The 27,570-nt window shown below is 43.0% G+C and overlaps 1 long non-coding RNA gene across 3 annotated transcripts in view; it reads left to right on the top strand.

Moving 5' to 3' along the window:
• Positions 1-27,570, top strand: part of LOC135320760 (uncharacterized) — a 100,517-nt gene that overhangs the window by 38,157 nt on the left and 34,790 nt on the right. For all 3 annotated transcript variants that reach the window (XR_010380073.1, XR_010380074.1, XR_010380072.1), the window contains one exon: positions 8,132-8,255. This is a non-coding gene — a long non-coding RNA (uncharacterized LOC135320760). The remainder of the gene's footprint in view (positions 1-8,131; positions 8,256-27,570) is intronic.

Consider the following 27,570-nt stretch of genomic DNA (forward strand, 5'->3'; position numbering starts at 1 on the left):
ATTTGAATCTATTCTTTAGAAAGTACATATTGTAGATATATTTTTCAAGCATGCATGCTTTTTTCTTTTATTATTTATAGTTCTACCCTCTCTCTTGGTGTGACTTTTCATGGAATCCAGGAAACAGTCCTAAGCCACCTGCCTCTTCACACTTCTCCGTGGTGGTTTTCTTCCCTGACTAGAAGAGGGTTCTGCATAGGAAATTTTCTTTGTTCCCCTTTTCTTGGAGTCACTCTGTCTGTCTGCCCATTTCTCACCTGTCCATCTGTCCATTTATCTACCCACTGAATCTTCTGACATGTTCCAAAAAGCATTTCAGGCAGCTTACAGAAGAACAGATACCAAATAAACAGGTGAGAAAATGGGGCCAAGTTCAGACAGTGAGGCTAGGAGGCAAGCCTGTGTGAGGGTTGCAGGCATGAGAGACACGCGTCTGCCTTGTGACTTATAAGATCGACAGCAACAGTGTGCCTGAGGCTCCCAGCAGACACAGGGAAACAGGGTTTGTGGGAGATGCTCACTGGCTGAGAAATAAATAAGTGGCTTAGGAGATGCCCAGCCTTTCCAGCTACTAAGGCTTAGGAGAATATTTTGAGTTTCTTCCAAAATCAGAATATTGCATCTTTTCTTTTTTCAGAGATCTATGTATAGTTTGTTACATTCTATACCTGGAAATTTCTCCAAAACTGCTTCCCACATGATTCCCATGGCTCGGGAATGGGGTGGTTCTGCTCATTGACGGGGGTTGGCCAGAAACAGAAAATGACAGCCTCAAAGGAACCTGGGATTTGTCAGTTATGTTTTGTCAGTACTGTAGAGTTCAAACTCTTTCACAGTATCTCTCCATCTGAGGCGGCAGCGTGCTCTCTTACCAGCATCAGGAGCTCAGGACCACAGGATGGTGCGGGCTGAATACACTGCCGTCAAGACAGCTGTGCTAGTCACTGCAGGTGTGGTTCTTTTACATACGGCATTTCATGTTCTTTACTAGAATGTTTCAACAGGTAGTTAATTAACTGAGTCAATTCACATTTAATAAATATGATGCTTTGTTCAAAAGACAGTTATAGGCAGAATATAAGCTGTGAAGACTTTAAAAATGGTTTCATTACTGAAATTTCTGTAGGGAAGATACACAGTTTATCTTATTTATTCCTCTCTTTTAAAGTAACAAAGAAACAAGACAGAAAAGGCAGAGGATGGTTTCTGTTCTTCCTCTCCACTTGCAGGTGCCCTCACCTCCAGTAGCATCCATCCAGACACCAGCACTGACACTGGCCGTGCTCAGAACTGCCTCAGACCTGAAGACACAACTGACAAATAGAAGGGGGCGACGCCCTGTTACAGCAGGTGCTCTCACTTTGTGGGTCCTTATGTAACTGCACCATGTTAATGAGGATCGCCCGTTCTACATTGTGTAGCGCTGCTGCGGTGTCACCTAGTTACTTGTTTCTGTAAGTATTCATGTATTATTCCCCAATGCGTGGTACTACACGCCTAAAAATGCTTTTTTCAGATGAAAAATAATTTCCATTTAATATAATAAGTCTGAAAAAAGGGGCAAAAGAGTCTATCCTGGTCCCGCTACTCAGAGATAATAATTAACAATTTAACATTTATTTTCTGTTCTTTTCGTCAGTGTGTATCAGCTCTGTCATAAAAACCAGTGAGCACTCTGTCCCTGTTTACTGTGCGGAAATCTCCATTTTCCATTCGGCTTATTACATGTTTTTCTACAATATTCTATCTCCCCTGGCATGATTTTTAATGACCAGTGTAGCATTCTGTCTTAAGGAATGCATCGTCCATTTTACTTCGGACTTAAATAAACATTTAAATTCCAAGTATACTTAACTGAAATACTGAAAAGAGAACTGTGGTGGTACAGGAAGGCCCCTAACTCACTTCCCATTATTTCCTGAGAGTAAAAGCTGTGGAAAATTTGGTATATATATTTCATGACCTTTATGCCTATGAGATACATATATATACACATATGAGAAATCAATGTATAGGTGTGTGTATATATGCTTTATTTAAAAATGAGACCATACTATATGTTTTTCTGCAGCTCGCTTTATTCACTCAGGGGTATATCATAGACGTCCTCCCACTCCAGACTCACCCGGTCCTTTCAGATAGATTGGAGGGGTCTCCTGATGTGCGGGTGTCGTCTCTTGTCCACGGACACATTTGGTGGGAGAGTGCTGTGGACAAGGCCCTGGACCACGGCGAAACGCCGGCTCCCTCAGCGCCCGCAGCTCGCCTTGATTTACCGTAACATTGTCTTAATGGTGGACAGTTAAGTTTTCTCCACTTTCCACTGTCAGAAAGAATGTTTGACTTGCATCCTTCTTGTACAGACATTCCTGTGATCTTGTATGTATATTCCTTTAGTTAAGGCTTCTGGAAATTTAGTCCCTGGATGTGACACTTACATTCATCACAGACTCCTTTCAAGTGACTCTAGAAATTCCTTCTCCATTGGGGAATGAAAAAATGCACAATTACTTATGTAACCAATTCTCTATCGCTGGATATTATTTCACTTCAGTTTTTCTTCCCACCTTTGTAAACAGTGCTGTGTAAATGCCCTGATGGATACATCTGTTTGGACTGATTGTTTTTTTTCTAAAGGAAACGATTCCTAGAAGTGGAGTTGAGTCAGTGTGTATGTACGTTTTTCAGAGTTTACATATCCATTGATATGTCATCCTCTGAAAAAGTCGCTCATGATTTGTTCTCCAACAGATGGACACTAACTAGAATATCTTAAAAATATTCGCCAATATGATAAGCAAAAGTGCTTTTTCATCGTTTTAGTTTGCATTTGATGACCAGTGAAATTTTGAGCTTTTTTCACTCATTAGCCTTTTGAATTTTTTAAAATGAATGATTCATTTTGTCCTTTGCAAACATTTAAGTGAGGGAGCTTCTTGTTGCTTTGTGACAGCTCTTTGTATGTTATGAAAATTTACTTCGTGACTTCATCAACATGTATCACAGAGCTTTTTCTTGTCATTTCTTTCCTTTCATTTTGTTCAGAAAGTTTTTTATTCTTGTTGTGGCTCAAACTACTCTTAAGATAGTAAATGTCTTCCTTGTGGGTTTTATCTTTGACATTCTTAGAAATACTTCCTTATAATGGAATAAATCTCTTCTGTAAGTTTTTTTAATCTCTAAGGTGGTGATTATAATAGTACTTGTTATAGTGAGGAGAAGTTGAGTTAATAAGAGCAAAGGGTTGTATTTGCTGTTATTAGTACTTTTTAATATTTACATCACTATGTGCAATTTATCTTGTGGTCATTATGACAGGAATAGAATTTATTCTTTCTAGGTGATTCTGATTGTCCCAGGACAATTATTGAATTCATACTTTTCTCTTTGATTTGAAATCCCATCTGTACAAAATAATTACATACACTAGAGTCTCTTTTTGAACTCATGGTTCCTTTCTCTCAATCTCCCTTCCTTACTCCAGCACCATATCTTACATATTGTAAAAATTTATTTAATCACTGGCAATCTGATTTTTTTTTATTCTTTTAATCCATCCCAAATTTTCTTGTCTACTATTATGACTTTATTATTCCTGAAGGGTTCCAAAATATTTTGTTCAAGTTAAAAAAATCAGATTGGAATTTTCATGGGAGTTTTTAGTAAGTTTTGAATTATTCTTAGGAGAACATACATCTTTACAAAACTGCTTTCCTCCATGCAATATGTTTATGTCTCTACATTCATACCTCTTACTTTAACACTCAGTATAGTCCTGAAGTTTCTCCATTTAGAACATGGGCATTATTTTTGAATTTATTCCAGTTTATTGTTTATGTTTTTGTTAATTTTGTGAGAATTTTTTGCTATTATATATTTAAATGCTTAAAACTGACATTTAGAAAGGAAGATTCTGTTTGTCAATACTCAATTTGTAACTTGTCATTTAAAATTGTAAGTATTAAGCACTTGTTCCAGAATCCTTTCTTTTCTGTTTTTAAAAATTTGTTTCCAAGATTCTCAAAATGGTCATAGCTAAGTAGTAGTATAGGTGGGGAGACAGATGGAGAGAGGTAGTGTGGCTCATGTACAGACTGTGAGCAGTTTCATGGCTGCCTTTAGGCTGGAGAAGCCACAGAAGAGCCCAGGTTAGACCGGGGGTGGCTTTGTATGCACTTGAAAGCCAGCTCTCCTGCCTGTATGGTGAAGCCTGGTGGGCGTGGCAGGTAGATGATCAAGGTCCGATGGAGGTCATTGGCTGCACAGAGTGCTGTGTCTGTGAGAACTGGCTAACATTACCATGGGAAATGCTTGGCGCCAGGAACACTGCAGGGGAGCTGGGGAGCCTGTGTGTTAAGGATTTTCCAGTCCTGGGAGTGGGAAGAGCAGACTCTGCATTCAGATCTGAGTTTGAATTCATCCTCTTTAGTTTACTGGTCCTCTGAATTTTGTCAAGTTATACATCCTCTTTGAACTCCTGTTTTCTTGTCTCTCAAAACAGGAGAATTACGGCCTCCTGCTAGAGTGTTTGATCAGTGTAAATGATTTGTGTCTATAAGATGCCACGTACAGCCACAATCTCAGTGAGAAATGGGTTGTCGCCTCTTCTTCTGCAACTCAGTGCTCGATAAGACATCGGGGGAACGCCAGTCCCTAATTTGTTGTGATGCAATGAGGAACAAAATTAACCTCTTGCCTTTCCCTAGCAGTATTCTTACTTCTTTGTTTCATTTACCTCTTTCCTCCTTTACTCTCCCCTTTCACCTCCTCCACCAAAAGAGACTGAGACTGAGAACACTAGATTCAAATTACTTTAAATGTTGGCTCATCCCCATGAAATTACAGTGAAATTAAAAATAATCTGTACACATCCCAGACATGATTATATTTGATTTACACACACACACACACACACACACACACACACACACACACACACACACACACACAATCAGGCTACCTCCCATTTGCTGAGGGAGAAGGACCACTTTTTCTGAGTTTTCATTCACTGAGCGTGAGAGCAAAGTCTCTTAAGCAGAAATTCGCCTGGCTTCTTGCATGGTTTTTTAAATTGGATTTCTGCTTTGTGTCCACAGAAATAGACTCCTATTAGAAGAGGGGAAGTGGAGACATAGATATTCTGCTGAGATATTGGTGTCATCATATTTGAGTTGGAAAGGACTTACGACAGCATAGAGTCGTACCTTTTTATGGGTGAGAATCCATGATAGTGTAACTTGGACAAGAACCCGGGTCTTCTGTCTTCATGTCCACGCGGATGAAGAGGCAACTGGGTGGGGGATGGCAGGGATCCTTACTTGAGTTCCGGGGTCTTGCTAGTTTCCATTGTTCAGCTGCCTTTAGTTTATGTCCATGTGGCCTCTCATGGGAAGGTCACTCTATCCTGATAGATTGAGTTTCTAATCAGCAAAAAGGTCTGGACCCACTCATGTTTCCCAGAGATTTTCTGCTGACCTGCTGACAGTTTATATACATGAGATCTTAGAAACTGCTGGATATAAAATCCTTATTGTTATCATTTGCCCTCGAGTTCCACAGGAATGGGGTGCTGTCTCAGGCTGTCTAAGGCCAGCTCTGAACAAAGATAGGGTGATAGGCTGTGCAGCTGGACACTCCCCAGTCGAATGGGATTTCCACCTTAGTTTTTAGAATCAGGCAGATGAGTTCAAATCTTACCTTTACCAGTTATTAGCTTTGTGACCTTGAGGAAGAAACTTTACTTTTTTGGGGACAAATTTTCTTTATCCGTAAATAAGTTCAGTATTTATTTTAGGGTTTTTGTTTTAGAATTGAATGAGCTAATTCCCTCATTTATTCCTAAAATACTGATCACATGGTTCTATGCTGGTGACCTAGTGGTTGATTACTAAGGGACTCAGTAGTGAGAATGTGGGTGAGGCTCCCTGGATAATAGAGCTTATATTCCATGATATGCTTGTAAAAGACTAGATTGCAGTGGATTTTTAGTAAATGTCCATTCTTTTCCTAATCCCCATTGATTGTGTATATATCTTTATACTAATATATGAACAATTTTTTATTGCAATATAAGTCTTTTTGTAGTATTTAAAGTATGTAGCTATAACAAAAATACGTGAAATAAAATGATTTGACTTTTATTTTCTTTTCAATAAACAAAACAAAATAAAATAGAAAAGAAAAGAAAAAGTTTTGAAGGAGTAGAAATAATTTTATTTCCGTGTAATCGACTCCCTATGTTAGGTTTTTCGGTTGTGTTCTTAAACAGCATATAAAATTGACAGGTTTTGACTTCAGTGTTGATAGCTGGGTGAGTATAGTTTCTTTTTGTGGTTGTCTTTGATGAATTATTTGCACTAGATCATAAATAATGTGCATGTTACATATTGGAAACGAGGAAAGAGTGGAGACATACTACCTCCAATGCAGTCATTTTGTTACCGAGTCCAAACTCATTCTGCTCACCAAATGACAGGCCAATAAACTGGGAGATGAATTGTTGGAGCAAGGAATAGTGACTTTATTTGCAAAGCTGGCAGACCCAGAAGATGGCAGACTGATGTCCTGAAGAACCATCTTCCCCAAGTCAGAATTGAGTCTCCTTTTATACTAAAAAGGGGTGGGGCTGCAGTTGGTTGTTGGAAACTTCTTGTTGTATGAATTGCTTGTCCTTTGAATCCGCTGTTCTTGCAGCTGTCCATGTGGATCAAATCATGTTGCCATTGTAATACCTCCAAAAGTAAAACAAAGTTATTCTCTATTTTGCAACTTGCCATCTCTACATAAGTGCAGATTAGTTAGCATCCTTCAAGATCACGGCCAGGAGAAGAGGCTGTCCTGGATATTTCAGTCTAAAGGCAACTTTCTTTTACAAATGGTGCAGAGATAGCAAGTCTGAGCCTAGAAAACAGGACACAGGTTTAAAGCCAAAGGAACAGACCTAACATGGGGTCAAAATTGTTCTTTTCTATTACAATTCCCTTTTCCGCTTCATAGATAATTTTAGTAAGAAACATGAGCAATTTTGTATTTTTGCTTCTTAATAACCGATAAGTGGGCCAACTATATTTTTGTGAGCAGGGATGCTGTGCGGGCATAGGGGTCACAGCAAACTCTTGTTGGGGGTGGCCGACCCTGGAACATGTCTGATGCTCCGTGAGTGTTGGTGAGGGTCCCCTAGCCAGCGGCTCTCTTCAGGAGGCAGCATATGGGCATTGATATCTGGAGACCTCATTTTCGGCTGCAGGAAATTTTTTAGATACTGCGATTGAAAAATCACTCCAGCTGGGGATAATTAGGGAAAAAAGGAAAAGTAAAAGTGTTTGGAGTAGAGTAGAAGAGAAGGACATCAGATCACGGAGCCTGAGTGCTTGGCAGCGGGGCTTCGGGGGAGAGGGGAGCAGACGTGGGGAGGGGCCTGGCACCGGAACCAGCTCCTGCACCTGTCAACATGCCCAAGCCACATAGCTTTTAATTGGGCCACCTCTCTGGGCTGGATGTCACCCTGTGCAGAACCTTGAGAATCGAAGGTAAGGGGTGGGCAGCACTCACCTAGGGGTCACTGTAGATTTCGGTCAAGTCCACAGTGCCTTTTCTGTTCATGTGTCTTCACTTGTCCTTTATCTCAGGATCTGAGGAGGAGGAGAAAGGAACTCAGATAGAGATCCAGGAAGATATCCGAATGTGTTAAGAGAGGACAGACACAGTGACACGGGGAGCGAGGACACTTGCAGCAAAGTAAAATGACTTCACAACTATTGCTTCAGAGCTGCAGGTGTGAGAGAGCCTAAGCCTGTTTCAGAGTGCAGGGGACAAGCGGAAAGGAATGGCAAAATTTCCACTGAAAATTGAAATTTTGTTAAATAGCCTGCTACTGTTGCTTGTATCACTTGAATGAATGCAGGCATATTTCTGTGGGCATTTATAGGTTCACTCAACCCCACCAGCCCCTCTTGCCCCCATCGGGGATGGGATTTCTCAAGCACAGTGCACCTCCTGCTTCGGTGGGCCACGCTTCGGGTCCTCGCCTGGGGCCGGGCTGCTGCAAGGCACTGAGTCCCTGAGGCACGGCCTGTGATACACGACAGGAACATCTCTGCTATCGACTGAGGGCCTCCTTTTCCCCCTGCAGTGTAAGAATTCCGGTGACTGAGTTAGAAGCATGCTTCCAAGCTGTCCGTGTCCTCGGCATCCAGAAGCGGAGCCTGGAAGCTTCCGAATTTCTCCAGAATGCAGTCTACATTCACCTTCGGCAGGTGAGTGTATGTCCTTACACAAGTGGAGGAATTACTGCAGTTTTCCTGGAACTTACTCACCACTAGTCCATCTGATTTTTCTGTGCTAGGATTCAGTATGGCCTGCTAAAAAATCTGGAGTCAGATTTTGAAACCCTGATGAAGAGGATTATTTATTTTATTTCACTATATGATAATCTTTTACTTTCAAAATTCAGAATTTTTGGTTCTTTCAGGCATTTTTGGGGGGGTTGGCAAAACAAATTTGCTCTTACCGTCTTTGCAACCTGTTGCTTTGTGCCTCTCACCTGTCTTCTGTCACTTGTGAGGCAGTTCCATTTGTGACCCTGTCCGTGTTGTTCATGTTATACAACATAAAGTCTGTAAAAGTACAGTCCCTTTTACTCCGAAGACATTCCACAAATAACTCCTTAAATCTGGGTGTTGTTTTAAGAAGACAGAATCATTAGAACATGTACTTGCAGGTTGCTAGTGCAAAATCCCCAAATCAATAGTCTAGCTCAACATCTAAAATCTTTCTAATCTACCTTGGATTTGTATGGATAAGTGAAGCAATTTGCTAAGAATTGAACACCAGGGTTAGAATACAGGATGGTGTAGCTCAGCAGGTCCTCCTGAGCCAGCGCTGTGCCAGAGGGCGGGGCCGAGGGAGAGGGCGGGGCTTAGGGAAAGAGGAGGGCCAAGGAGGAGGGGGGTCCTGCCCTCCCTGAGCTGACAGTTTCATGGCAAACACCTTCACCATGTGAAGAACTTGGAGTTTCTTCTAAGAACACTAGGTTTGAAAAGAGTCATAAAAGAACGGGAGTGACAAAATCCAATTTGTGTCAAGTAGGGGAGAGCAGCTGGAAGGCCACTTGGGAGACTCGTGAGTCCAGGTGGGCAGTGTTGGTGGCTTCTACCTGAGCGGTGGGACAGTCAGTGGGACAGTCACCGGGAAAAAACGAACAGATTTTAGGCATGTTTAGATGGTAAAAAGGAAAGGATGAATGATGTCTGTGAAGGTAGGATGGAGTAAGGCCCAGGTTTCTGGGTGGATTAATGAGGTAAATGATGGTCCTGCTGTGCTCTGAGCAGGGAAAGCTGCAGAGGGAGCTTTGGGGGAACGCTGATGAGTTCAGCTGTGGATAAAGTGAAAGGCTGTTATATGTGTGGTCTGGGAGCTCAGGTGAGAGCCAGTAGCGAGTAGGGGGAGGGGAGAGAGACGTTCAAATCATTTTGTCTTGTGAGCATACAAATAATTATGAGTAATGATACACTTACGCCTCTATATTCTGGATTTAACACCCATTAACATTTTGTTATATTCACTGCAGAGGTTCCTAATATTTTTTAATAGAAATAAAATAAATAGAAACAAAATAGTGGAGTTAATAAACATCTTAGAGTTGATGTGTGTCCTTCTATGTATTTTGATACCTCATCTGTTTATAACCATAATCTATAAAAAGTTAACTAGTTTAGCATAAGTGTTAAACAGAGGGACGTGACACACAGTTTTGGGGCTTGAAGCTGATCTTCTCGGGCAAATTATGTAGCCTTTCTGTACCTTTGTTCCATCTTCTGTGACTGCCCCCGGGCCCCTCATCACAGATGATTTCCTAGACTAGATGATGAGAGGGAGGCTGCTGAAGGGGCTAAGAAGTGGCAACTGCTAGGGACACTTAAGAGAGAGACAAAAAGAGATTAAAGTCAATAAACTCAGTACAAACCAATACTCTCAAAAGAGAAAGAATCCTGCAGTGTTTTGAGCCACTTAGCATAAGGGAAACGAAATCACGTGGACCCAAAACTCTTGAGCATGTGAGTAATGTGGGTGGGAATGTGTCATCAGAAAAGGGTTGAGAAAAGGTCTTTTGGTTTCCCTTGACGTTTCCATTAAGGATGGGGAGCAGAAGTGAAAACCCTCAGCTTCAGTGGAAGCTGCTGTTTTGTGTGAAACTGACCAAACTTTGGAGACCAGTCATCAGCGATGCTGGCAAATGAAGAGATTTCGGGATTGGGTGGGGCACTTGCTGTGACTTCCAGGTGACCTACTGGCTGGGGGCTGTGAGGCGGGCAGTAGGTTTGCAGGGAGACCCGGGCATAATCCCTGGCTCTGAGGCTGCTGGTCTGACTAGCAGACCTGGGCACAGGCAGTCCTAATGGGGCAGCTCGGGATGTGGCCTGGGACACCTGCCGTGCTGAGGGGGAGAAGAGCGCTTCCCAGAGGGGGTGTCCCTGCGGAGAGTGGAAACGTCCTCCTGCAGGGAAGGAAGAGCCTCTGAGCAGGGTGCTGGTTGCACAGGCAAGACCACCCTGAGCACTGAGGGTTTGGGGAGCCGGAAGTCACACAGTGGCCCGAGCAGCCTTGTTCCTGAGAAACTAGAGGGAGATGAGGCTGAAAAGTCAGGCTAGGGTCAGACACTGTGGTGGGTTATGAGTGACAGAAAAGGACTGGTCAGGCAGGCACGAGAGAACCCTGTGGGTGTCCCAGCTGGAGCGTCACGCCAGAGGGTGGAGCTGAGTTATAGACTTTGCAACTTATTAGCTGTGTGACTTTGAGCAAGATCACCCCACCTCTCTATATATACCTTCATCTGTAAAATGACACAGTGACAAGCTCGTGTCATCAGAAGGCTTAGTTTAGCTCTGATCCTCTGTGTCCAGTCCTGTCAGTGCTGCCCTGCAAGTTTCTGCAGTGGCTGCTCTTACCCTGAGATGGGAGGGCATAGAGGGACTTTGTAGCGCCCGAGGGCAGGAAGGGGTTGCTTTAAAAACAGACATGTAGCCGCCTGCAGCTGCAGGCCTGCAGGCAGTTTGGTTGATGGTCCTGGAGAGGACTTTGGAGGCCTTAGCATCGTCATAAGACTTGTTTTCCCTTGGGGGCCGGAATTGCCTATGCAGATTAATGTGGAAAATTTGGGCTTCTGGCAAAGCTGTTTTCAGAAATGGTAATATACATAACATATCGTAGAAAATATAATGCTTTTGTTTAATCTGTGGGACTTTGCAGCTGTTGGGAACACCTCTGTTGGCCTGGTCTCCACGGAGGACACTAGGGGTCGGCAGAGCGTGCGGGAGGGCAGGTAGCCTGCAGTGCTGCTGCGGGGTGTTCTCCCGAGTAGAGCACTCTGCTGAGTTGACTCTTCTCTGAGATTGGTTGCCAGATGAGCAGACAGCAAATTAATGAGTTCTGGTGGGATTGTATAATGACAGAAAGAAAGAGGGACCCGTAGTTTTTCTGGACTAGAACACGCTTTTGGTTCCTGATCCAGTGTGTTCCATTACAGAATTGATGAATTGTGTCTATTCTGGGACTTGTCGACTGAAAGAAATGTGTAGCCTGAAAGTTTAGAGTTACACTTTATTAGGCGGGAGGACTCGAGGCGGGATGACAGCCTTCAAATCTGTCTGAGGGACTGCTCCCAAGAAGTAGGGGAGGAACTAGGATTATATAGGAGCTTTACAACAAAGACCAGGGAGTTGGAACAATAAAAGATTGCTTTTTATCTAAAGAAATCCAGGCATCTCAAGTTAAAGAATTTAGTGCATTTGTATGTATCATTTGACCTCACTGGATTCATTCTTTAGACAAGCACCTAGCTATCTAGGGCAATTATCCTGTCTTCTTATTCTCAGTCTGTTCAGAGGGCAGCATTGTGAGTGGCTGTAGAGGCTGGGCTTCAGGTCTGTCCGCACTGGGGGGTGGCGGCAGCCTTGATGACTTGGTTTCAGCATTCTTTGTTTACTGACATGGTTGTAGTATTTTAATTCACATTGTAGTATTTTCATTCACAGACTGATTGTGGATAATCTGGAATCTTGCAAAGGAAACGAGATGGAATTACTGCAGGTACCTTCTACTTTAATAAGCCGTGTGCAAACATAAACATGGAGGAAGCATACATTTGAACTTGGTGGTGTAGGGAAGGGTTTCTGCACATTACAGGAGAACGCAAGGCAGAATATCTCTTCTTTGTTGGCAGGGATGTGGGTCAACCTGTCTTTTCTGTAGCGGTTTCTGAGAGCACTTTATGGTAATTAACAAACATTGGCAAACGGTGGCACACTTTGCATTTAAGAGCTGACCTGTGCAAACGTGTATTGGACAGGTGGATTTCATAGGCAAGTGGTGAGGTGGATTGGAGAGAGGTGTAGCCCAGGCCTGGGCTCAGATTCAGGTTTAAATCGCCATTTCCTCACCAAAGGACCTTGGACTAGAGTGTAACCTCCATTAAACTGTTGGTGAATCTGTGAAATATGCATTATAATATTCGTTTCTTCCTGGGTTTGTTGTAAGTTTTAAACAGTATTATAACACACATGAAACACTTAACAGGCACTTAGCAGTGTTTACTGTGTCCTTCCGCCCCGCTTAGCGTGTGTTACAGCCGTAAAGGTAGCATGTGCCTGTTGAGGACGTACTGGTAGCCGCTTGAATAGGTTGTGAATTTGGTGATTTCCTTTAATCCTTGAAACTCTACATGCCATGGGCAGTTATTTTCATGAACAGATGAGGAATCTTAGGGTAAAGAAGACGGTGTAATTTGCCCAAAGTCAGACCATAATTTTGGGTGCAGGGGCCTCTGTTCAGCATGGGCCCCTGGGCTTTCTGCCCTCTCCGTTCAGCACCAGAGCCAGACGTGGAGTCGCCTGTCTCCCAGCCCAGAATATCCGGCAGGCAGCAACACAAACCTGGACCTGTTCTGCTTAAGCAAAAACTCCGGAGGGGAGGCAGGTACTAAAGGATAAATGTAAAAACAGACGACTGCAAACTGTTATCAGCTCAGAGAAGGAAAGGAACACGCCTCGCCGTGCAGAGCTGGGAGCTTTCCCTTCAGGGCTGCTCTGGGGGCGTTCATTTCAGCTAAACAAACTCAGCTCCTGCACCAAGGCATGAAGGCAGGGTGCATGTAACCAGGCTGACTGTGCCTCGTTGATCATATTCATTCCTAATCCAGTGTCAGCTGTCACGGGCACTTACCTAGTAAACAGATGTCGGCCATAATCATCACACACTTTGCTTGATAGTTTTATTGGCCCCACTTTTGAGATGAGGTAATTGAAGCTGGGGAGTTTGCTGCATGCCCGTGATTACCTTGGAAATACCCCTACTGGTCTTTCAACCTAGACTGGTGTGGCTGTTACATCCCAGCCCTGTGAATGGCATCGTGTAGCTTCTACCAAGTGGCCCAAATGACTGACATTGATTTTCTTAATCCGTAGGAAATGGTATGTGACAATAAGAGAAAAGGTGGTAAGAAATTCTTTGGAAAACTAGAACAAAATCCAATACTTCCCCAGCTGGGGTAGCGTACCCAGTGTCACTCATCCCACTCACAGCCTGGCACCTCCTCCCTCCCGACTCCGTGTTCAGAAGCCACTCTGAGCCTTCGAAGAACATTTTGCCTCGTGACACTGTTGACTAAGACCTATGACCTCTCTGTCCCTGGTTTACTCTCTCTTCAAGGGCATTTAAATTTTATGCAGGCTCCTCCACTCCGATGTAAGAAAAGACTCTTTAAACTTCTTGATGAAGCTCCTTAATGAAGATCTTGTGAAGGAAACCTAGTCAAAACCTGGGAGGTATGCACACAGTGACTGCATGCAACCTCAGCACTTTGTGAAGTTCAGAATCAGAGGGGTGGGAGACTCAGGAAAGGCTTTTTAAGGTAGAAAGGGGAAAGTGAAAGGATGCAGGCTGTGTGAGACTGAAATATCTCGGTCCCAGCCAGCAAGGCACCTGCGTTAAGGATGGTGTATGGGGAGTACAGAGTTCTCACAAAAAAGAAGTGGTGGGATGGGAGGGAGGACAGAAAGATTCTTTACTAGGGAAGGAAAAAGTAGGCTGAAAATTTCCTGGTTGTATAAGAGGACTGTGACATGATGTGCTTGCATTTTGGAGATAAGGGTTTTGTGGGGACAGGCCTAGGAGAACGCTCTCTGGCTGGGGAGTCAGCACAACAGGGAACCACAGAGAACCGGGCTGACCTCAGGGCCCCTGCTGGGGGAGGGGCTGCCCGCCATTTTGGTCCTGGGGGCTACTTCTGTCCCTTAGCTGGGGCCTCAGAGCTCCCTTCACATCCCAGTCCTGTTGATACAAGAAAACATATGTGGGGCATGGGAAGGGCTGTGTCCCAGGCTTTGGTTGAGCCCCTGGAATGTGCCCCACCAGACGTGGGTCCTTGGCTTCATGCAGGAAAGGTTTCAAAAGCAACTGTTGAGTAAAGGTAGATTTATTCACAGAGACACATTGAAAGGCAGGAGAAATTCCACGAGGTGTGGGGGTTGGGTGCTCAGATTAAAAGTAGGTACACACTCCACAGACAAAGTGTGGGCCTTCTCCGAAGAGGGAGAGAGAGTGATGACCGCGAGGTGGCGCTGTGTTGCTGGTTTTCATGGGCTTGGTTGTTTTATATGCTAATAATTAGAAGGAGCAGCCTAAGGGCAAGGGGCTGGGATTCCCAGGGATTTGGCCATTTCCCACCGTTTGACCTTTTGTGGCTAGCCTTGGGATGGCCATGGTGCCTTGGGGCGTGTTATTCACCATGTTACTATTACAACGGGTGTATAATGAAGCTCAAGATCTGCTAGAAGTAAAATCTCTTCATCCTGAGCCTCAAGGCCTACTGAATCCTTCACCATTTTGATGTTAATTGCTGTGGCCTTCATTGAATGGCTGTGCTCTGGCCCCTTCCATCCTGTCTCACTGTGTTGACACAGAGAGAGCAAAGGCCGGGCCCTGCCTGTGCTCCTGCATTTAACAGGGAGAGGGGTGGGGTGGGCTGAGGATGACTCTGAGTGGTGAGAAGGATGTTTCAGATTTTCCCACGTGGGACATGGGGACGTGCCAGCAGCCACCGCAGATTTATCTCACGGGCATTATCGCTTGTGTCACTCATCTTTTTCTATTTTTCTTTCTTTTTTTTTTTTCAAGTATTTAATCTAAATTTAACATCAGGTTTTCTTAGGAAAGAAATTTCTCTTTTTCTTTTCATTGGGGCTCTTTTGGGGGGGTCGGTAATTAGGTGTATTTATCTGTTAGAGGAGGCCCTGGCGGTTGAAAACGGGACCCCGTGCACGCTAAGAACATGCTCTACCACTGAGCTCTACCACCCGCCCCATCATCTTTTACTTTTTGCTTTAGCTGCCAAGAATCTTACGGCTGAATTTCTAGTTGGCCTTTAACACTTACCCTGACTTCATGGCATTCGTTTTTATGAGTTTTCTTCCCCCTGGTTTCATTTAAGTATTGAATCTCCATTTTCTCTTCACTCTAACTTTTGTCTTTTTGTTGTTATGGTTGTTAAGCTGTGTTAAAAATTGTTTAATTTCTCTTTTAGCAGGAGGCTGAAAGTAAATAAATATGTAAACAAACTTATCACACTTAAATGTTTTATACATTCTAAGCTGTTTATTAGTTACTTAAAAACCGAATTGAATACTGAAGTGATAACATTTTAAAATTATTTTTTAACATTTTATAAAATTATAGCTGATTTACAGTATGATATAAGTTTCAGGTGTACAATAGTTGCACAATTTTTATTGTTATGCTCCATTTATAGTTATTGTAAAACATTGGCTATATTCCCTGTGTCGTAAGATACATCCCTGTAGCGTGTTTATGTTACATGGAGCAGTTTGTATAAGAAAGTTGGGTAATACAAAGTCTGGGGCGTGGCTCTGTCTAACCCATGTTCCCGGTCACCCTTCCTGTCAGAGCCCAGGCCCTCACTCCTTTCTGCAGGGGAGCACCTGGAGGCAGCCCTCATCAGCGCTGGCACCACCCTCTGAGTGGCAGTGACAGCAGTGACTGTGTGTGGACGTGCAAAGTGTTGTTCCAGGAGCTTTACATGCATTTCTGCATTTAATAATTAAAGCCCTCCTGTGAGGAATCATTTTAGGTTTTTAATGAATAATACATTTTATTTTGATTTTGAGAGTTCAAACTTCCAGAAAATTTACTGGAATAGTACAATAAAGGCTTAGATACAGTTCACCTAAAAGGGCACTGTTTGCCCTTTTGTGTCTGGCTTATTTTAGTATAAACTTTCAAGGTTCATCCATGTTGTAGCCTCAGTCAGTACTTTAATCTTTTGGTTTTATAATATCCTTTTTCTTTTTTTTTTTCGTTTTTTCTCTATTTAAAAATATTTTCATTGAATTCTAGTCAGTTTATAATGTTGCGTCAGTTTATAATTTTGCATCAGGTTCTTGTGTACAGCACAACACTTCATTTATATAGGAACATACATGTATTCATTTTCATATTCTTTTTCAACATAAGTTACTATAAGTTATTAAATATATTCTCCTGTGCTATACAGTATAAACTTGCAGTTTACTCTATACATACTCAGTATCTGCAAATCTTGAACTCCCAATTTATTTCTTCCCACACCCTCTCCCCTCTGGTAACCATAGTTTGGTTTCTATGTCTTTGTGTCTGTTTCTGTTCTGTAGATAAGTTTATCTTTTTGTTTGTTTGTTTTTTTAGATTCCACATGTGAGCGATCTCATATGGTATTTTTCTTTCTCTTTCTGGCTTACTTCACTTAGAATGACATTCTCCACGTCCATTCATGTTTCTACAAATGGCATTATTTTATTATTTTTTTTATGGCTGAATAGTAGTCTATTGTACAAATATACTACAACCTCTTTATCCAGTCATCTGTCAGTGGACATTTAGGTTGTTTCCATGTCTTGCTATTGTAAATAGTGCTGCTCTGAATATTGGGGTGTAGGTATCTTTTTGAATTACGATTCCTTCTGGATATATGCCCAGGAGTGGGATTGCTGGGTCATATGGGAAGTCAATGTTTTGTCTTTTGAGGAACCTCTGTACTGTTTTCCACAATGGCTCCACCAAACTGCAACCACAGTGTAGGAGAGTTCCCTATTCTCCACAGCCTCTCCAGCATTTATTGTTTGTGAACTTCTGAATGATGCCTATTCTGACTGGTGAGATGTGATATTTGATTGCAGTTTTGATTTGCATTTCTCTGATAAAGATATTGAGCATTTTTTCATGTGCCTATTGGCCATTTGTATGTCTTCATTGGAGAAAAGCTTCTTTAGGCCTTCTGCCCATTTTTGAATTGAATTGTTTGTTTTTCTTTCTTATCAAGTGTAAAAGGTGTTATATATTCTGGGAATTAAGCCCTTGTCAGTCTCATTTATTGCAACTATTTTCTCCCATTCCATAAGTTGCCTTTTAGGTTTGCTTACTGTTTCCTTTGCTGTGCAAAACCTTGTAAGTTTAATTACATCCCACTTGTATATTTTTGCTTGTATTTCTATTGCTTGAGTAGACTGCTCTAGGAGAACATTGCTGAGATGTATGTCAGATATTTTGCCTATGTTTTCTTCTAAGACGTTTATAGTGTCTTGTCTACGTGTTTAAGTCTTTAAGCCATTTTGAATTTATTTTTGTGTATGCTGTGAGGGAGTAGTCTAACTTCATTCATTTACATGCAGCTGTCCAGTTATCCCTACACCATTTGCTGAAGAGGCTGTCTTTACTCCATTGTATGTTCTCACCTCCTTTGTCAAAGATTCAATGACCAAAAGTTTGTGGGCCTATTCTTGGTAATTTTGTTCATCCGTTCATTGATGGATGGATATTGTTTGTAACCTTTGTCTACTCTGAATGATACTGCCATGAATATTGATGTGCAAGTTTTTGTGAGAATATGTTTTCATTCTGTTGGCTGTAGAGTTGGCCCGCCATATCTGTAATTTCCACTTCATGGATCCAGATGGCTGATTGTAAAGGGACTCGAACATCCTTGGATTATGGTATCCAGGGTGGGGGGTTCCTGAAACCAACCCCCCGAGGATACTGAGGGATGACTCTACATGTAGGAGTGGAATTGCTGAGCCATATAACTCTAACCTTTTGAGGAAACACCAGACTTCTCCAAAGAAGCTGCACCATTGTCCCTTTCCACTGGCCGCAAATGAGGTATCTCTGCCTCCTCAACGACACTTGTTATTGTCCATGTTTTGATTAAAACCGTCCTAGTGGGTGTAAAATGAGAACTCATTTTGATTTTGATTTGGCTAGTGATGCTGAGCTTCTTTTCATGTGCTTATCGGCCATTTGTGTATTTATTTAAATCCTTGGCAAATTTAAACATTGGGTCGATTTTCTTTGTATTGTTCAGTTGTAAGCATTTTTTATATATCCTGAATACTAGTCTCTTCTTAGATACATGCTTTGCAAAATTTTTCTCCTATTCTGCAGATTGTCCTTTCACTTTAGTTTTTTTAAGCATTAAAACAATTTCTTTACAGGGGAGGTAATTAGATGTATTGATTTATTTTATTTTTCTTGCTAAGCATGCACTCTGTCACTTGATATACCCCCTTCCCCTGTCATTTCACTTTCTTGATGATGTAATTTGTAACAAAAAGGTTTTAACTTTGATGAAGTCCAGTTTATCTGCTTTTTTCTTCTATCACTTGTGCTCTTCGTATTGTATCTAGGAAACCAAAGCCTATCCTAGGACCACAAAGATTTATACTGTGTCTTCTTTTAGAAAGTTTATAGGTTTAGTTTTTACGTTTCTGTCTGTGATCAATTTTGAATTAATTTTTATTTATTTAAAATATGGGGGTCCAGATTCCAGATTCATTCTTTTGCCTGCAGATACTCAGCACTCCCTGCACCATTTGTTGAATAGACTATTCTTTCAATGGAGTGTTGTTGACACCCTTGTGGAAAACTGACTGTAAATGTAAGTTTTTCCCCCTGGGTTTTTATTATGTCTCATAGATTTATTTACCCAAACTTATGCCAGTACCATTCTGACTTAGTACTATAGCTTTAGTACCCTTTAAAGTGAGTCCTCCAACTTTTCTCTGCTTTTTCAAGATTGTTTTGGCTGACCTGGGCCCCTTGCACTTCCATATGAATTTTGGGATCACTTTTTCAATTTTTGCAAAGAAGTCAGCTGGAATATTGATAAGGATTCCACTGAATATGTAACTCACTTTGGGGAGTCTTAACATTTTTAACAATATTGTCTACCATTCCATGAACATGGGATGTGTTCCATATATGTAGATCTTTTAAGTATTATTTTGATGATACATCAAAATATTCAATGTACAAATCTTGTAAATTTTTGTTAAATGTATCTCTCATTTTATTTTTAATGCTGTTGTAAATGGAAAGGCTGAGCTTCTTGAGGGTAGGACTATATATTAATTTGTTTATTTCTAGGATTTCTACACAGCAAATACTCTAGGTTTATATTTGCTACATAAATCTATCCACAACTCTTCCCACCCCCGTGTTATAAGAAACCAAGACCCAGGTTAAGCTACCTGAACACCTATGTGGAAGTGAGAAATGAGACCCTTGGGTGGGGCTTTGTGAAGATGATACTGAGAGCTTATTTAGGATGGCTTCATCTTAAATTCCTTTAAACAACACTTTTGGTGTAGTCAGATACATTAAGATCATGCCCTTTTGATGTGCAGAGGAGCTAAGACTATCATTTTCAAATAATTTCTAGTGAGAGTGTTGTACTTGAAATCAAATTTGCATCAATCTTTGAAGATATATGTTTCAGGAATTTTGACTAAAGAACACCTGTCTTTATTCATTAATGACAACTAAATTCTCAAGCAACATGTAAGAGTTTGAGCAAACTGCCCCAGCCCCGTAGTGCTGGTTGGCTGCAGCTGTAACTGGAGTCAGTGCTTACCTCTCCCAGCACGCTTGGGCTGATCTGCTCAAAGGTGTTCGTCCAAATGTTTGTCTGTAGTCTGTTGGACAAAGCCATAAAACATTGAGTTAAGGTTGCTGGAATGCAATATATTCCTATTAATATTAAGTAAGCACATATTGAGTGCTTACTGTATGTTGGGAATTGTCCCTCAGCCTCACATGTATATTATTTCACTTAAAACTTCATATATTTCCTTGTTATTCTCACTTTACAGATAAGGAGACTGAGAATTAGGTCTTCTGTATTTTGGATGGAGCTCATTATCAATGACAGGAAGTTGTAAGGAAAAAGATATTGATTCATCCTGAGAAAATATTTTTCTGACCGTCAGCAGTGAAGAGGGTGAACACTGAAGAAGGTGATCATTGTTTGAGTGAGACGAGCCCCGGATTGTACGGAGTCAGCATCCCTGTCCTGGACACGGCACGTGTAGATCTGTGTGGTGGGTGAGGCGGCGAGGCCGCGCAGGGAACGCGGATGCCGGGCCATTGGGCTGTGCTCAGGCCTGGTGGGGCTTTCTCCTAAGGGCAGTGGACCGTCATTGACAGATCTTAAGTAGGGGAGTGGGGTGCTCTCGTAGATCACTTTTGTCTTGTAGAATGCTTAGAAACATTTAGAAGGCTCTGCAGGAGGTGATGTGATGAGTCAGATTAGGGTGGCTGCCAGGTGTAGGAGTGTAGAATTTTCAAGTGGTTTTCAGTCCCAGTTTTGTGGCTGAGTAGCTGTGTCACTTTGGATGATGCACTCAAGGAAGTAAACAATTTATCTAATCAATTGAAGAAGTGATGTACCGACCTCCCAGGACTGTTGTGGCGATCCAGTGAGATAACGTGTGCACAGTGTGCAGCGTGGTCCCCAGCACACAGTCAGTGCTGATTGAGTGCCAGTGAGTACCTGGTAGGTCAGGTGTGGGTGGTGGGACTCGGTGACTGAGGAAATCTGGGCCCTGAAGGTGGGGTCCAGTCACATCTGTGAGTGATGGGCCTGAGCTGGGAGAGGCAGGGAGACCTTGCCCCCCGACCAGGGGCCCTGGGTAGGACGGCTATGGGAGGAGCACCGTGAAGTCAGCTCTTTGCAGGTGGAGCTCGAGTTGCCTTTGAGACATCTAAGTGCATTGTCATGAGCTCAAAGAGGAGGTCTGGGCCCGGGCTGTGAATTTTCCTATAATCTTAATCCCTGAGGACGCCGAGGTATTGATCATTGAACGTGAAGACATACTTTACAGGACAAGTGAATAGTATTATCATCTCTGTCATCAAAGCTCACATCTCTTTATTCATCACAGGTTTGCTATTGGGTACTTACAGAGCTCACTTCACCGCCATCCCCTGGGCTCAGGCTCCACAGTAAAGAGCTGGTGAGCCTCCCTCTTTTCCAGAAGAAGACACATTTAGCTGGTAGAATTCTGTACCTCGCCAGACTTAGAATTTTAGTTTGTTTTTTTAATTCTATTTTCTGTTAGCCATCTCCTGACAGGAGAGACGTTTTACCTCATGGGCATATTTCAATTAGCTGTTACTGAGAATTGCTGATCTGATCCATAGTGTAAGTATTATATTAACCTTGTAGAGTATTTATCATTTTTCTGTCTTTGCCCTTTAATTTTGTATGCCCCTTCAAGTCTCTATCCTATTTGGGGCCTTATTTTTTTTAATTAAAACATGTCTATTTGCAGTTAAGAAAACAAAAGAAAAGAAAAAATACACATGATAGCTAAACTTAGAAAATATCTAGTGTGTTTTCTGTCTCGGCAACGGAGGGTTCTAGAAACTCGTGAAAACCTTCATTACACAAGTTTCTTAAAATGCTGATTAAGAAATAAAACCTTCTTTCTTCATCTTTCAAGCTGCACAGCTAATTGTGAAGAAAGTGAGGGGAAATCCTCAGAAGCCAAGACAAACCAGAAAGCAGGGATTCTGGGTGATACACGAGCCTTAGAAGCCCTGGGGTGCCTGTTGGCTCCTGTACTGAGTTTCAGTTGCCTTGACTGGAGGGTAGGAGGTGAGCCCGAGTCCTCTCACACTGGGAGTTGGATGACTGATCATATGTAAGGCCAAGCCCATCCCGAGAAGCTTGGTTTACAAAAGGGTTAACTATGAAAAAAAATTCCTCAAGGTAAGACAGTAAGGAAAGTCAATTTTTTTGGAAGAGGGGAAAAATAACAAATCCAATGTAAGGATATAGTTTAAAGCTCTTCTGGCATGAGAGTAACCACAAACTCCTGGCAGAGAATCACAGCTACTCCTGGAATGAGAAGCTGTGGTTTGAATGAATCAGTGAGCAGCCATTCCGAAAAAGGCCTCCAGAGTCTTGAGGATCAAGGTACTTGACTGCAAACACCTGTCTTCCAAGGTCTCAATCAAATAACCAGAAAGGTTTTAAAGGAAAGAAGCCATAATCATAGTTCTATTTCTTAACATTACTGTATGCTAGGAATTCAGAGGTGACTATGGAGTCACCTCTTTTATGGACTTCACTTTCTGTTTGGGGAGACAAACTGACATAGTTGGGGAGCTTGGTGGAGGGAGTTGTTAGTCTGTTGCAATTAGCTAGGAAAGGAGATTAAGAAATCAGTGAAGAGTGGGTGAACTTTTTAGCTGAGGAGAGTCTTGTTCAGTTGGCTTTTAATTGCAGGCTCGATGAGTTTTCACTGGAGGGAATAGAACTTATGGAGGATGGACTTAGCTCAGGCCTCTTTAGAATGGACAAGTGAACCTGGAGAAAGACAGTCAAATCTGTGCAGACATTAAAGTTCACTTGAACGTGCTCCATCCCTGAGCCAAAGATAGGACAAATATGCAGCACTTCTTAAGGACAGAGGAGTGGTTTTTAAGGTTCTCCAAGAATGAAGCCCAGGGAACCGAGATGGCCAGTTGTCAAACTGTGACTTTGCTCTTTGGACGGTGTACCCACCAAGGGTATTGGCCTTTTATACATTTCCATTTCTCTTTAATACATGTCAGGTGATGAGGACGTGGGCACAAGTGTTTGACATCTTGTCGAGGCGACTTTGGGTACCTGCCTAGAAACGCGGGCACGGCTACAGCTGCGTCACACATGTTGCCGCCCATCCCGCTCCCCGTCTCCGTGATCACGGCAGAGTGGTTCCTTGTTGACCTGTCCATCTCCTCTGTGACATCATAACCCATGAAAAGACCGGAGAGTATTAACTTGGCTTTGTTAAAGTCAAAGGAACAGATCTAATATGGAGTCAGATTTGTTCTTTCCTATTTCAGTATTGCCATGGAGAAGACAGTTTGGGCAGCTTTTTGTAGGGTCCTCGAGGATTTCTCTCTCAGCCTCTGGGGGCCTCTATTGAAAACCCTTCATAGCTGTCTGGCCTGCTGGAAAACCACTCCGACTGTTTTGCCCTGAAGATGTGTTCAGTTTATAACTCATCTCTACTCCTTGGAAAACAACTCAATAAAAACTCAGTTGGTTTTCCACCAGCCATGGGCAGGGGTGAGGGATACCTTGTTATTATTTCATAAAATAATAATAATAATAAAAATAGTAATAATAAAAATAATAATAGTAATAGTAATAGTAATAATAATAATAATAATAATAATAATAATAATAATAATAATAATAATAATAAAAGAAGTCTTAAAACAGCACTGGGCACATAGGTGAGAGTCAATAAATGCTTCCTGGCTTAAATCAAAAGTGATGACTCAGTGATTCCATGGCTGCTGTATTTGCTGAGCTAGTTACTCCTTTGCTCCATTACACATTTTTTTAACTGAAAAAGAAATACATGCAAATGGTTAAAAAAAATTCAAACAGAGCACAAAAATACACAAGTGAAAGAAGTTTTCCCTCATCCTCTGTTCTTCCAGCCCTCCCTGGAGATGCCACTGTTTACTATCCTTTGGGTGCTTTTCCAGATATGCTATGCACATTCTCACCTATGTATGTAAATTCCTTTAAAGTTTTAGTTATTTTTAACTTAAAGTGATTTAAATCCTCAAGTGGCTTCTGCCTGGGTAATAGAACAGAACAAATCTGACTCCATATTAGATCTTTTCCTTTGACTTTAACCCTATGCTCTGTCTCCTAGGCTTCATCTTGCTTGTAAAACAATGTTGCTTAGAGCCTGAAATATACAGGAGAACCTATTCTGAAGGCTCTGATCTTTAAGTATATTTAACACATTTTCATTCATAAAAAGATAAGAAATTGCAGAATAGAAAATAACGTTTGTTTTGTTAGAGGTTTACAGAGATTTGACCCAGGCAGATAGCTGCAAGAACAAAGGATTCTAACAAGAAGGAATTCCTACACCAAAAAGATTGCAACAACCAAGCACGTAGGAAAAGAGCCTGAATTCTGACTTGGGGAGATGGTTTTCCAGGACATTAGTTTGCCATCTAGGTCTACAGAAACTTGCTATTCCATGCCCCAACACCTGGTCTCCCAACTTATTGGCCTGTCCTGCACTGAAGAGAATGAATTTGGATTTGGTAGCACTCCTATATACCTAGCAAGCTGGGCACTGGAACTGAGTGTTATGGAAACAACAGGCCAGCCAAGGAACAATCACCACTCGCAGTGTTGGTGTACTCAGATTTATTATGCCGGCGGGCTCAAAGGGGCTTCTGCTCCGAAGTTCTGAGCACCCACCTCCAAGACATACACATGAAGTTTTAAAGGGTTAATTACAAGTAAGGGTGTATTAGCCAATAAGGCTCAAGCAACAAAAAGCAAGGAATCAGCACACTGGTGCTTGTCAACTTGTAATAGACACTTGTTGAGCTTCGATTTACGACTTAGCTTGTTAGCCCAGTAAACTGACACTAAACTTCAGATTTACGAGTTAGCCCAGCAGAATTTAGATCAGTAAACCGACACTTATCACACTTAGATTTGTGACTTAGCTTGTTAGCCCAGCTGGGCTTTTCCTTCACATGAGGACAGCTCTCCCACACCCAGGGAACTACTGTGAGCCCTTGATGGTTCCACTAGGGTGGAGTGTGGTTTACCCAGGACGGATGGGGACTATGCACCAACACTCAGGCAGTCTGCTCTGTCTGGGGCTCTGATCTTGAACCACCCCGCTCCCTGCCAGCCCAACACCTGGGACAGTGGAGCTAAGGCAAAGATCGTGCCTGCCTGTTTCCCAGCGTGTAAAAGGGGAATATGTACTCTTCCCAAGGTAGTTCTGAGCGACCACACCTGCGGGTGCTTGGTTCCCAGACCAAAAGAAAACCCTGCTCCGCGTGGGGGCAACAGGTGTGATACCCGTAGGGGTTCTGCAGCAGCATCGGATGGAGGGCTGGATCAGGGAGGTAAAACTTGAGCTGCGGGCCTTGAAGTGTTACAGAAGGGTACAGAGGCAGGACTGCCGCCTTCTTCAGGGTGCCACCAGAGGTAAAGCTTTTTCTCTCCATCCCCGCTAGGACCTTACCCTTTCCAGATCCCTCCCTTCTCTCTGCTCTTCCTGTCCATCTGTCTCCCTCCACTTTTTCCCTCCTCTCCTCCCCCTCCCATCTTTTCCCTCCCTCACTGCCCCACCTTCTCTCGCAGAACCCAGAGCGGATTGCTGGCCCTCCTGCGCATGGGCGGTCGGTGTCAGCTGGACCGCGGGTTGGAAGCTCCAGCTCCGAGCCGGGGATTAGCCCCAAAGGCTTCTCAGCTCTGTCGCCCGGCAGGCCTTTAGCTCCTGCCTGGGGCCGGTGCCTCTGGCTGTGGAAGTGCAATGTGGGGTCTCCCGGGAAAGGGGTCAGGTGGCTGCGGGAGGGCGGTCCGCGTGTCACAGACCACGAGGGCGCGAGTCAGCCTGTGTTCAGCTGAATTGCTCGGGCCAGACCCCTCTGCCCGCGCCACCTGCCCCAGTGCCCCAGTGCCACAGCTTCCCGGGGCCAGGTGTGCACCTGCCGCCTCTCACCCAGCCGGCCTCCACTCAGTCCGCTGCTGGCGTCCCCTTCCCCTCTCTCGCCCGCGAGTCCTCTCCTCCCGGGCTTCCTCTCCTTGGCCACCGGCCCGTCCCCACAACTGGGCGGGCTGCGTCCCAGGCGGGCGGGGTCTGCGGACCCGGACGGGGCAGCTGGGGCTGGGGCTGGGGATGGCCACCGAGCGGGGCTGCAGCCCGCGTTTCCACCCATTTCCCTGCCCCGCGACTCCGGGTCTGCCCTGGTCTTCCTTTCCCGCTCCCTGAGGAACAGCTCAGTGGCGTCTGCGCTGCTCCCTGGGCTGAGAGACTCTGGCTGTAAAGCCCAGCTACTGGTGGAGTTGGGAAAAGGGATCCTCAGTGCCAAGCGAGCTTCTGTCTCCTCCCTCAGTGTTTCTGCCCCAGGTAAGTACCTTGAACACTTTCAGGTGTTATGATGGCGATGCTTGTTGGTGTCATGTGTTTTTATAGTGAGAGGGATTACAGTGTTGATAGCAGGGCTTGGTTCAGTTAAAAATGAGCTGAAGGCATAAGGCTGTGTCATCCTCCTTCCTTCCCTCTCCCAGGGTGAAACGTGTGACCATCGATTTTAAAAAGACAGTTACATTCCCTAACTAGCCCAGCCCAGCTTGGTGTGTTAACAGGAAGAGCACCACCAGAGGCTTTGGAGACCCAGGGACATTGCAGTCCTAAAGAGCTCCTGGCACAGTTTGGTTTGTTTTGGTTTTTTGTTTTTCTTAAATTGTGGGGCAGACTAAGTAGTATAGAGGGAAAAATAATTGTCAAGAAATATTTTTTCATATAACAGCTTTATTGTGATATTGTTCACACACCATGAATTCCACCCATTTAAATGGTACAATTCAGCAGCTTTTAGCATATTTACACTTGTGCAACAATTATTATTCCAGAACATTTTCATCACATCAGAAAGACCAGTGGAAATGAATGACCAATCCACCTCTCCCCAGTGGTGGTTCTAAAGAAGTTTCTTGCCTATTCTTGACCATAAATTAACTTGTTACATTCCATGAAAAATCTGGTAGGAATTCTAATCAGAATTGCAATGAATCTGTCTATCAAAATAGGAAGAATTAATGTCTTTATGGCATAAACTTCTTCTACCCATGAATATAACTGGGACCCTATATTTTCATCTCTCCAGAGCCTGGCCCATGGGAAGTCCTCACTAATTGTTGGGCTTGTGAATGATGAGATTCTATACATCATTAGTTGCAACTGTAGCCTTTCACAGAAGAGAAAATTAACCTCAGTGAAGCCAAGTGACTCTCTGATGGTCAGAAAGAGTGACAGCCAGTGCTGGAGTGATCTAGTGGACTTGGTGCTTGCAACCAAAATTCTTCAGCAGCTACAGCTAAGGGGATTAGAGTGTTCTTTTATTTTTTCTTAATGGCGTCGGTTTTATTTTTACTTATTTTTTTAAATTAATTTTTATTGAAGTGTAGTCAATTTACAATGTTAGTTTCAGGTGTACAGCAGAGATTCAGTTATAAACATATGCATATGTGTATAAATATGTTTTAGATTGTTTTTAGTACAACTCATTACAAGAAATTGAATATAGTTCCCTGTGCTATATAGTAGGTCCTTGTCATTTATTTTATATTTATTAACGTGTATCTGTTAATCCCCCCTTTCCTGCCTGCTAAACACAGTTGGCTTTCTATGTCCATGAGTC

This window comes from Camelus dromedarius, unplaced genomic scaffold (assembly GCF_036321535.1).
Source record: "Camelus dromedarius isolate mCamDro1 unplaced genomic scaffold, mCamDro1.pat HAP1_SCAFFOLD_175, whole genome shotgun sequence".
In the NCBI taxonomy this organism is placed as follows: domain Eukaryota; kingdom Metazoa; phylum Chordata; class Mammalia; order Artiodactyla; family Camelidae; genus Camelus; species Camelus dromedarius.